This window comes from Drosophila bipectinata, chromosome XL (genome assembly GCF_030179905.1).
Source record: "Drosophila bipectinata strain 14024-0381.07 chromosome XL, DbipHiC1v2, whole genome shotgun sequence".
Lineage (NCBI taxonomy): Eukaryota > Metazoa > Arthropoda > Insecta > Diptera > Drosophilidae > Drosophila > Drosophila bipectinata.
In genome coordinates this window covers 16,173,451-16,183,877 of record NC_091734.1, presented here as the reverse complement: position 1 = coordinate 16,183,877, position 10,427 = coordinate 16,173,451, and positions in this window count along the sequence as shown.

Here is a 10,427-nt window from a genome sequence, read left to right as displayed (position 1 = left end):
TATAGCTGCCATATAACTGAACGATCGGAAATGGTTTTTGGTAGAAATACCAACTTTGGTATGTTTGAAGATAGAAGTTTGGGACTTTTTTTAGATTTTGTATTGTAATAAATTGGATTATATATTACGTACGAACGTACGTTCGCGACCCCAGGAAATGCCCATATACAATATTGGCGGTATGTATCTAAGATACATATGTATGTATACATATGTATGTACAATATACATATGTATGTATCTAAGATGAAAATCGGCACTAAACTTAAGGGGTATATTAACTTCAGAAATAAAATATAGTATCAGAAAATGAATATTTATTGAAATTCATAGCTCCTGCTTCTTCAGGGTGGCATTTATAGAGTAAGGGCACAGAAGCAAATAATTCGACACGATATAGATATGTACATACATGTACTGTCGTGATAAAGGACAAGAGGATAAAAGAAGCCAATTAATTTGTTTTCGCTGCAAATTCATGCTGAAACAACACATTTTCGAGGCTGTTGTTGTGCATTTAATTAACAGATTGATTCCATTACATTTAAGGTTCTGCGAACCTCATGAGTAGTTGAAAGGACATCGCTAGGAAAAAGAACATAACAGGGTCGGGCTATTTTTCAATACTGCCCCGCAAAAATAGCTCCGACTTCTCGTGTTAGGCGATTGAACCTGGATTTAAATTTTCGAGTATGAGAAATCTGTTCAATCCTCGACACTAGCAGTTGGCGCGACCGACTGCGCATAAAAACATTATTCGCGCCTCATATCCCGAACCAATCGCGGTTGCAATCCTTGGGTGGATTGGGGAAGGTCATCTCCTCTAAGCGAGCAAAGAAGGCGTATTTGTTTTTGTTTGTAATGGTCAAATATAACTTTTTTGGAAGCTACAAGGAGTTGTCCTCAGCGCTTACGAAATTGAATGATCCCATCCCATCTTGGGCCTTTCCATTAAAGTTGCCAATAGTCTGAGATCTGATACTCCATATAAGCAAATATACCCGATACTCAAATTCGAAACATTTCGTAGGGCCTAACAAAATAAGCATTCAAATATATTATCCATCAAATAGGAGGTATAGCTTATTAAGGATACCCCAAAATAGCTGCGGCTTAGTCCTTAAACAAGTTTTAGTGAAATCTTGTAAAAGCTTTCTTCGGCTCTTCACTCTCCGGCTACTTCTTAAACCAAATTGAAAATAATAAAATAATAGTTAGCTGTTGAGTTTTAATTAAAAGTTAAGCAGTTAAAAATCTGTTAAATGTAATCACATGCTTCTCAATTAACATTTAATCCATTGTTATTGTGGAAACAATCAATTACAAATAATCATTACCTATTTGCAAGCTTTCAACTAGCAATTGATAAATTTCACAGGTCTCTTTTTTTATGAATAGGTTAGACTCTTTTATAAGCTTTGGGCTTCTACAACCCAGTGCGCATTTAACATCGTCAGGATCTAAAACATACAAACAAGGGACGAATTTCTTCAAATAAGGCCCAACAGCGGATATACAACTTCGAAATTTTTCTCGGAAAGTGGGATTCAGTATTTTCAGTTTTTTATGTATTAATATCTTACGATTCAGAGTCACCATTCTTGCTTTAAGCCTTAAAGTTGAAGGTGTCGCGACTTTTAATTTGTTTAAAATTAAATAATTTCCCAAATGACCTCTCTAAGAACCATTTCACAAAACTGCCAAATACGATACAAAAATCCCCAAAGTTCCTTCTTATGTACTTTATTCATACATTTAATTGACTGTTCAAAAAATCCAATTTTTATGGACATTCCACTTAAATATCTGACTAGAAGTATATGTATACATTGAGTATATGTATACAAAGAATTTTTAAATTAATTTAATGGGATAGATTACCAGACGGGTAAATGAAAAGAGACAAAATTGGATTTATAAGTATACCTGTATTAAGTAATTTAAATCAAGCAGTTATAGATTTTATAGGTTATAGCTGGTTGGACAGGGCTTGGATCTGAGCCGAACGTCGTCGCTTACACGGCTTTAATCTTTTGGATTAATTGGCATCATTTTAAGAAATTCAATTTGGCTTTGCATTTTCCAACGTTATTACAATACCCAAAAATTTCGTCGCACTCGGTCAGCCGGGTCGTGGTGTATTCTAAACTTGTGTGTGAGGGAAAAGCGGCTGGGAGGGCTTGGCGCGGGGACTTGGCTCTGGCACTCCACGCCGACTGGTTGAAGGTGCTCCGCCCAGCGACCCGCCACTTTCATGCCTCCCGGCATGTCCTTAAATTTTTCAATCACACGGCTTTCGAAGCAGTGGGGGAATACCATAAACACCGCCAGCAACAACAAACACACGATCCTCGTGGACTCTCAACTAAAATCAAGTGCATGTCCCCTGATGCCGAAGATATACTCAAAACTCAGCGCGTCTGAGTAATGGAGTAATAAATGAAAAATGGAATACAAAATAGTAGAGTTCGAGACCCCGAAGAGTTATATACTCTATAAGAATATATCTATTCGTGTGGTGTATTTATTCTTTGATTGACAAAACAAAAGGATGATAAAATATGGAAACAGAGAGTCTTATTAAGTATTTATTTCTAAAGTAGTAATGTTGAATACATTTTTTTTTTGATTATTTCTTGATTGATAATAACAAACACAATAAGCAATAGGTGCTTTTGGGATGCTTGGACAGAGTCCTAAGTTCAAATCTGCGTTTGGCAAACAGGAATTAATTTTTTTTTAAACAAAATTTTTATTTATTATTTAATTGCGCTTTTAAGTTTTAATGTTTTAATAATGAAATGCAAATAATCTAAAGGAAGTGTAAAATTCCTACTTTTGGTAGTCTATAAGGACTTCAGAGTACCCATGGAATGGGTATGGGTATAAAGACGGAGGCGGCTTCAGCCGGAAAGAGAGCGGGCAAGGGAAAAGGTAGAAATGGAAAAAATGTCGCCCTGGTGTTTCCGGAAAAGTGCTCGGGGCGCACATATGTCAACTTTTTGCTGTTGCCGTTACAGTTCCGCTTCGCTCCTCCGCGCTCTCCCTCGCATCCGCATCCACAATCTGTATCAGCAACTTGCTCCGCTCTCCGTTCTCGTGTACGCACACTTTGGGACAAGTTTGGTGGGAACTTTGGCCGGATCGAAGGACGGAGGGTGGAATGGAACGGCCCACTTGAAGAGCGGCACGGCTCAACTTGAAATTGGAAACTTTTGAATGTACCTCTTATCAAAATCGTATAATTTGAATGTAATTTGGAACTGCAAAAGGGCGACAGCATGCGGCCCTCGCCCTCTCCCATCTGCTTCCATCTCCGTCCCAGGGGTTGCCCATGCGTGAACGCAGGAGGACGCACCCGAGGACGGATTCACGGCTTCACGGACAGACGGACACGTGGACAAGCGGACTGGCTGGCAGGCTGGAGAGACGTACTTGTCGCCGGATTCGGTTGTTTGCAGCATTGCGGCGAAGTCAATAAAACGACAGGTTGCTAAATCTTTAATGGGCACTTGAAGCGGAGCCGGGGCTTGCTATGTTTGGAAGAGTAATTTGTTGTTAAGAACCTCCAGTCCATTAATTCTGAACGGTCTAACGAATACACCTAATCCGTTTGCTAAGAAATACTTGGTAATCATCCGATGCTAAATATATTGATAAATGGGAGTTGCTACATACCCAAAAATTCATCATTCCTGTGATTTCATGTCTAATTGTTAATTGAGAAACTATGCTGACAGGTGGTCTTAGCCCATAACGCAGAATGCAGGAGGCGATCAGTAAGGCGCTTTAGGCGTCAAAAGTCTGACCCTGACAATAGTGAGATTTTCCACCAGTATCCGTATCCGCTTATCAGAGCCCGGCGACCGCAACGCCGCCGCTGTGGATTAGCCCAAGCAGGAACCGCGCCCCACCCCGAGCAACCCTCCCCCCGCCGCCACCTTACTGCGTCACTGGCAGCGCACTTAGGGCTCGCCCCGCACCCTTTACCACCAGTAACAGCACCATCCCGCTGGCAAACAAATAGCGATGATGACAACAATTTAAAATCCATCAAGAGCACAAAAAGGCCTCATTAAGTCAAGAGGGTGACGACGGGAATGGGGTGGGAAGTGGTAGGTGGGTGGGTGCTGTTCGCAGCCCATCTGAGGGTTCGAGGCAGGCGCAAAATGTGGGCATAAGACACAATAGTAATTATTGCCTAAATAATTGCAAATGATGAAGCAGAGCGCTCGGGCATTTGAACTGCTCGCCTCCCCCACCCTCTGCTCTACGCCCTCGGCTACTTCGCCCCTTGTTGCATGTGCAACACCACCCTGGGGTGGCTGCCAGCGGCAACTTCCAGCCAAGGACTCGCACACACGGTGGTCCGGCACAAGTGCCCTGCACATTCATTCACGATTTCCGTAGACATTTATGTTTCCATCAAGGACTGCGCCCTTTGGAAACTGCAAATGGGGATGTCTCTTTATCTCTGATCAGCTTGGGTTCATTGATAATACTGATAGGGCTTCGCAAATTGATTCATCATTCCGGGTTCTCTCTTTCCCTTTTATATTTCGAAGACCTCTTAACAAAGTAAAAATACTTGGAATGAACTTGTGTTTGTTTATTATTTTTAACATATAATTAAAGTATAGAAAAAAAAACACGAAATTCAATTTCGTTTAATAAGTCGTAAACCCCAACTATAATTCAGTAAAATTTGCATCTTTCAAAGTACTTTTTGTCTGAAATAGTTCTGTAAGGTGCCAAAGAATTTACAACTACCATTTTTACCAATTTTCCCTACTTTGTTTTTTAAATACGGAAACGGGGGAGTGGTGATCATGAAGCTTAAAATAGACAATAATTGAAATTGTTAATAATAAACTAATATTGGCAAGACATACTGTGTCCAATTTGGTTTAACAATAGTTTATATTATTAAAATTTTTTATATATACTGTATGAACTATATACTATATACTATAATAAATAACAAAATTTTGTAATACCGAATAAATAGCTAAGCATATTTTTGAGAACAATAAATCCAAAAATCCGCATATTTTAATCATATTCGATGAGTTCGAATGTTTTTGAGGTAAAGTCTCCAAACACCGACTGTTTATGGACGAAAAGGGACCTTAGGACAAAATATCCAACTATCATCTCACCTCTTTAGGCCAACGAGACTCTAATGGGTCGAATTTTAATAAGAGCTCTAAAAGCATTTGCAACTGGAGACTTCGGGAATCAGTGGGTGAGCACTTGCTCGGGCCTAATCCAAGAACGCATATGCTCGATTCGGAGCCGAAGTGCAGCTGGGATGGGGTAGTGATATCCTAGTCTGGTCTAGTCCTTCCGAGTGACTGCGATAGCCAACACCTCGGGGTGTCGCACTCAAGCGCTCCAGGGAGGGTTGTCAGCGGTGGTGCAAAGCCCTGCCCAGGAACAAGTGATGGACAACCAGTCGTCGAGTCAGAATCAGAGCTAGCAACTCAAATCTCCTTGGCCTAGAGGTTACCTTTTTTTCACTCCTTTTCCGGGGGTTGTCGTTCCACCCCCATCCCAAGGCTCAGAGCCAACCCCACACTCAGGACCAGGCCCAAGCGAAATGGGTCGATGTCAATGTGCTGGTAATTCGAGTAGTCCCGGGATGTGCCTCTTTAGCGTCTAATAAAGAACAATTGTGAAATTGTAACAACAGCATCCGCCACAGCTACAGAGCAAGAACAATGAGCTACAGAAGCGGCCATAGTCAAATGTAGATCAGATGTATTTTCGAATTATGCCACAAAAATGTGAAATCAATTTGCACATGTGTTACTATTTCGGGTCCCATTTGCTGGTACAACTGCCAAATTAAGTCAACATGGTTGATTTTCTAATAAACTTTAAAAATATACCTCGGTTTGTACACCACTGCACCACTACCTTTTAAAAAATAATACTCTGAGCTGTCCGTCAAAAGTCTAAGTTTTTAGGCTTTGGCTTAAGCCTATGATATCATCTATAATAGGAATAAGCTATGATTTTACTAGGGGTCGTAAATATTTTAATCGGAATTTTTATTTTAATGTAGATAACACGGATGGATTTTAAGGTTAAGTATCATAATTAGTGATTATGAACTTCATATACGAAACAAAATTCTAACCTCTTCTATAGAAAATATATTGTAACCTAATCCTAATGAAATACAGGTAGACAAAATCTTTTAAACACTTGACCGAAAACAATTTGTATTTTTGTGACTTAATGCTCTTCTTATTAACTGACAATTTCGAGACACATAAAAAAAATAAAGGAAGATTTTTAATTGGCTTGAGTAAAAAATAATTAATAATAATAATAATATAAATAATAATAAATAATACTTACTTAAAAGATTTAAAATGATACTTTAGGCTTTTTATATAATATCTTAGTAATATGTATCAAGATTATATTCTCAAGCAGATCCTACATAAAGCGGCTACATAAATATAATGGCTACATAAAGCGTCTCCTTTCATCACTAATAGCAAGTGTTTCGCGTAAAATGTAAGTATATGTATCTAACACAGAGGTCGGCACGGCCCTATCTCGGGGGCATAGGAAATTTCTCAGCCCGAGCTCTGCCACACACACACAGTATAAATGTGTGAAACGTCATGCTCACAGCCTACTTTCTGCTATACGTTACTAACACTAATGCGGTAAAATCATATCAATGTATTGGGGTGCCGATCACTGATCTAACAGATACTATCTATACATTTTGTGTTTTAATAAAATGTTATCTCTTATTAAACTTAAGATAACCCTACGTAGTTGCGTGTATCTGCGTTGTAAGCCCCTGGAATTTATAGTTGACTCACTGGTTTGTAGAAACAAGTCTGTGCCAAGTTTAGTGGGGGCGGCGTTAGAAGTGGAGGCACAGAATCTCTGGGTCAGCCCCATTGTTTGGTTGACATCGGTGGACACCCAGAACACCGATCCTGTGTGTGTGTGCGTGTGTTGGCGTTGGCGTCAGCGCAATGCCATTGTTTACCGGCATGCGGCTGGCGTGCACGTCTACATCCGCACCTGCATTCACATAGCAGCTGCAACAACAAACACGGCTCGGCACATCGTCCACCCGGGGTGCTCAAGACCTGTGGCCCTCTCCTGCCCACAACCGAGGGCGTGGATGAGCCCACTCTGATGCAACGCCGCCGCCACTTGCCGGTGTAAATCGTCAAATTTATTTAGGCACGTGCCTCCACTTTAAACCCATGGCGTGGAAGTGGGAATGGCTATGGAAATGGAAATGGGAATGGGAAAGGGTCAGGACGATGCCAAGGAGTCAAAAGAAGTCAAAAACCATGTCACGTGTGCGGCTATGTGGGCCTTAATTTTGACACCTCCTGCGCTTATAGTAGCTTCCTAATTTGGCACTGAATTACAATGTCCTTCCCACGCATCCCACTCCCGCTCTCGCCCCCCCATTGCCTCTCTGGGCGAAAGGCGTTTGCCAATTTTCATCGCAATTGTTTAGAAATGAATGCGTTTGTGTGTGTTGCGTGTCCCTTTAGGCGCGTACATTTGTGTGCGGGCTTATAAGGACATAAGTCCTTATTCGTGTGTGTATGTATGTAGGTCACACCTTAAGTGGCACAAGTTATTAAGCCTATACAACGTAATCATGGAATTTTTTTGCAGCTTCTGTATTGGAGAATACGGCGACCTACACCGAGGGTGCTTCAATTTCTTCGTTCATTGGGAACTAAACCTGGCATGGCGATTTTTTAGTAATTTATCGTATATTGTGTATTTATTTATATTAAGATATATTATTAGACATATTTATATTAAGATCGACCTTATAAATATTTTAAAAGGTGCACTTGTTAAATGTCAACTAAAAAATTCAACAATAGGTTACATTTAAAAACAGGTTTAAAAACATTATTTACCTAAAGGCTTTAAAAAAATATATAACAAAAAATTCGCCTAAAAACTAAAGAGAGCGGGTGCAGTCTAGTTGCTCTGCCATATGATACCCGGTACTTCCATCACCTTTACAGTGTTTGCTAGATCATGAGAAGCCATTTGACAAAACATAAAGAATAGAATTCAATTAGCTGCATCCGTTCAATTCTCAAATAATTTTTTTGCCAATTTTTATTGCTTACTTACGCAACCAGTCACGCCTTTCTTTCCGCAAAAACTAAAACTCACTGCCCCCTGACCTCTGGGCTCAGAGGTCAAAATTTTTTTTTGCATTGTTCTTGCAACTGCCATATTGGGGCGCGTGCATGAGCGCATGTCTTTTCCTACCTAAATGGTACGAGGCTGGACAGCCATTGTCCCAGGAAACCTGACGTGTAGCCGCCAGGATGAATAGAGAAAGTGAAGGGAGCAGAGGAATAAGGCAATCTATTCTCGTGCCCAGTGTGGGGGCCGTTTAGAAGCACCGGCCAAATGAACGCCTTCTAATTGAATATATTCACGCTGCTATATTTTGCCACTCCCGCTCGTTTGCATGCCCATTATTTTCAGACCATTATTCTCAGTAGGGCGGAAGGAAGTAGCTCACGCCCGCTACATCCTATTCCGGGGTGCGGGGAGTGCCTGGTATTATGGCAGCGAGTTTCCGGGATCTCGTAGTGTATGAAGTTTTATAAATACAATTCGAAAACTCAGAAACTTTCTGCCTTGAAGTACATTCATCAACGGCCGAGTAATATATGTATTTGACAATATTGTAGGTGAGTTGGAATCACGGTACTCACCTGTTATGCAGCCCGCGCAAGCATCCTTGCAGACGGCCCCCCAAATAACAGTGAGTATTGCGTTCTAGCTCAAATGCATGTTTAGATCGCTTGTCCAGGTCCCAGATGTTAGACGTGTAATCTCAAGTGAAAGCACCCAGCCTAAGGAGATTCCTCCGGCAAGCTAACCGTTCTTTCGAAAAGTCGACAATGAATACTTGGTTTTAAACACTACCTACATCCAGTATGTTACTTGACTCCCAATACGGATGTGGAGGGCGTTTACACTCAGAGATTCTAGAGCCACTTCCGTCCAGAGGGTCGAGCGCTAGCGATGCTCCGTGAAGGAGCGCCTCGCCATTGGTGGGGGCGTCTCCAATGGCCAGAAGCCCGCATTGGATTAGTTCTCATTAATGGCGAAGCGAGTCCTTCCTCCACACCAGCTACCCAAACGCATACCGCTGAGGTCCGGCCTCGATCACGAGAACGTCGCATCTTAGTTACGTTTTCATATGATGAGATATTCACGTCGTCGAAACCGTGCCTCGGCGAATCGGAAACACACCTAGGTATTCCCTAGTACTGGCATAGTATTTATACACCTTGCTCCTGTTAATGAGATCAGTTTCTTTTTACCAGACATCTCTGCACATTCACTCTTCTGTTTGCTTCTTTATGTTCTTCCTATCTTCCTCTTTATCTACCCCTAAAAATCAACATTCAGACAAATCGGATAGCTTTTAGAGGAGTTATAGACTTTTTAGTCTGTTTCCCGACTTAATCCGTAGTATTGACGTAAGGGGTAGAAGGTGGGCTGCAGTTGTTTGTTTACCCAAGCGCAAAAGTATACATCAAATATTTGTCACTGACAATTCATACCGTTAAGGGTTAAACTTTAAATGTTAGTTAAAGTGTGAGTGGAAGAGATAACCACAAGGTATAATATAGTTGGGAAACTGGGTGTCCAGTCATTTTTTGTTTAGAGTTAGAGAGTTGGAAATTTCTAGGAGTTAAATTCTTGGCAAACTGATCCGACCTACCAAGTTCATGAAGATCGGACGACTATATCCTACATATAGCTGCCATATAACGATCTGAAATGACCAAACTTTCGGTTTTTGTTTTAAGATAAAAGGTTCGAACTACATATAGTATTATTTATTTGGCCCAATTGATCCGATTACATTAAGATTGGACGACTACTTCTTCTTGTATTCTACCAGGACCAGCATCGACAGAATTTTTAATTTATTAAAGATATTATAAGACTCATAAATACTAAGCATGTTTGTAACTTCCCCTCTTAATTATTTTTGTGTAAAACAGAAACTCAGTTATAGAAATTAAATTTTGACTTCAGGGTATGTTAGTTTCCAGTGCTCGGTGATTTAATTTTCCGAATCTGCACAAAATGCGTGAATTGGAAGTGCATTAGATTGAAATTATTATTCTCTTATTTTGGCGATCGGCGGTACAAAATGGCAATAACGGATACTACTACAAATACGACACTAACGATGAGGCAATCGAGTTTGAATCTCTACTTCTAAAGCGATATACCGCTTGTTTGTTTTCCATGACGCTTTTGTTTTTATTATCATTATCCGAAACTGTTATTGTTGATAGCTGGCTAAAAATGTTGCTTTTGTTGGGGCTTTTGCTGGGTGCATTAATGAGCTGCTTGTATGCTTTTAATTTGCATATGTC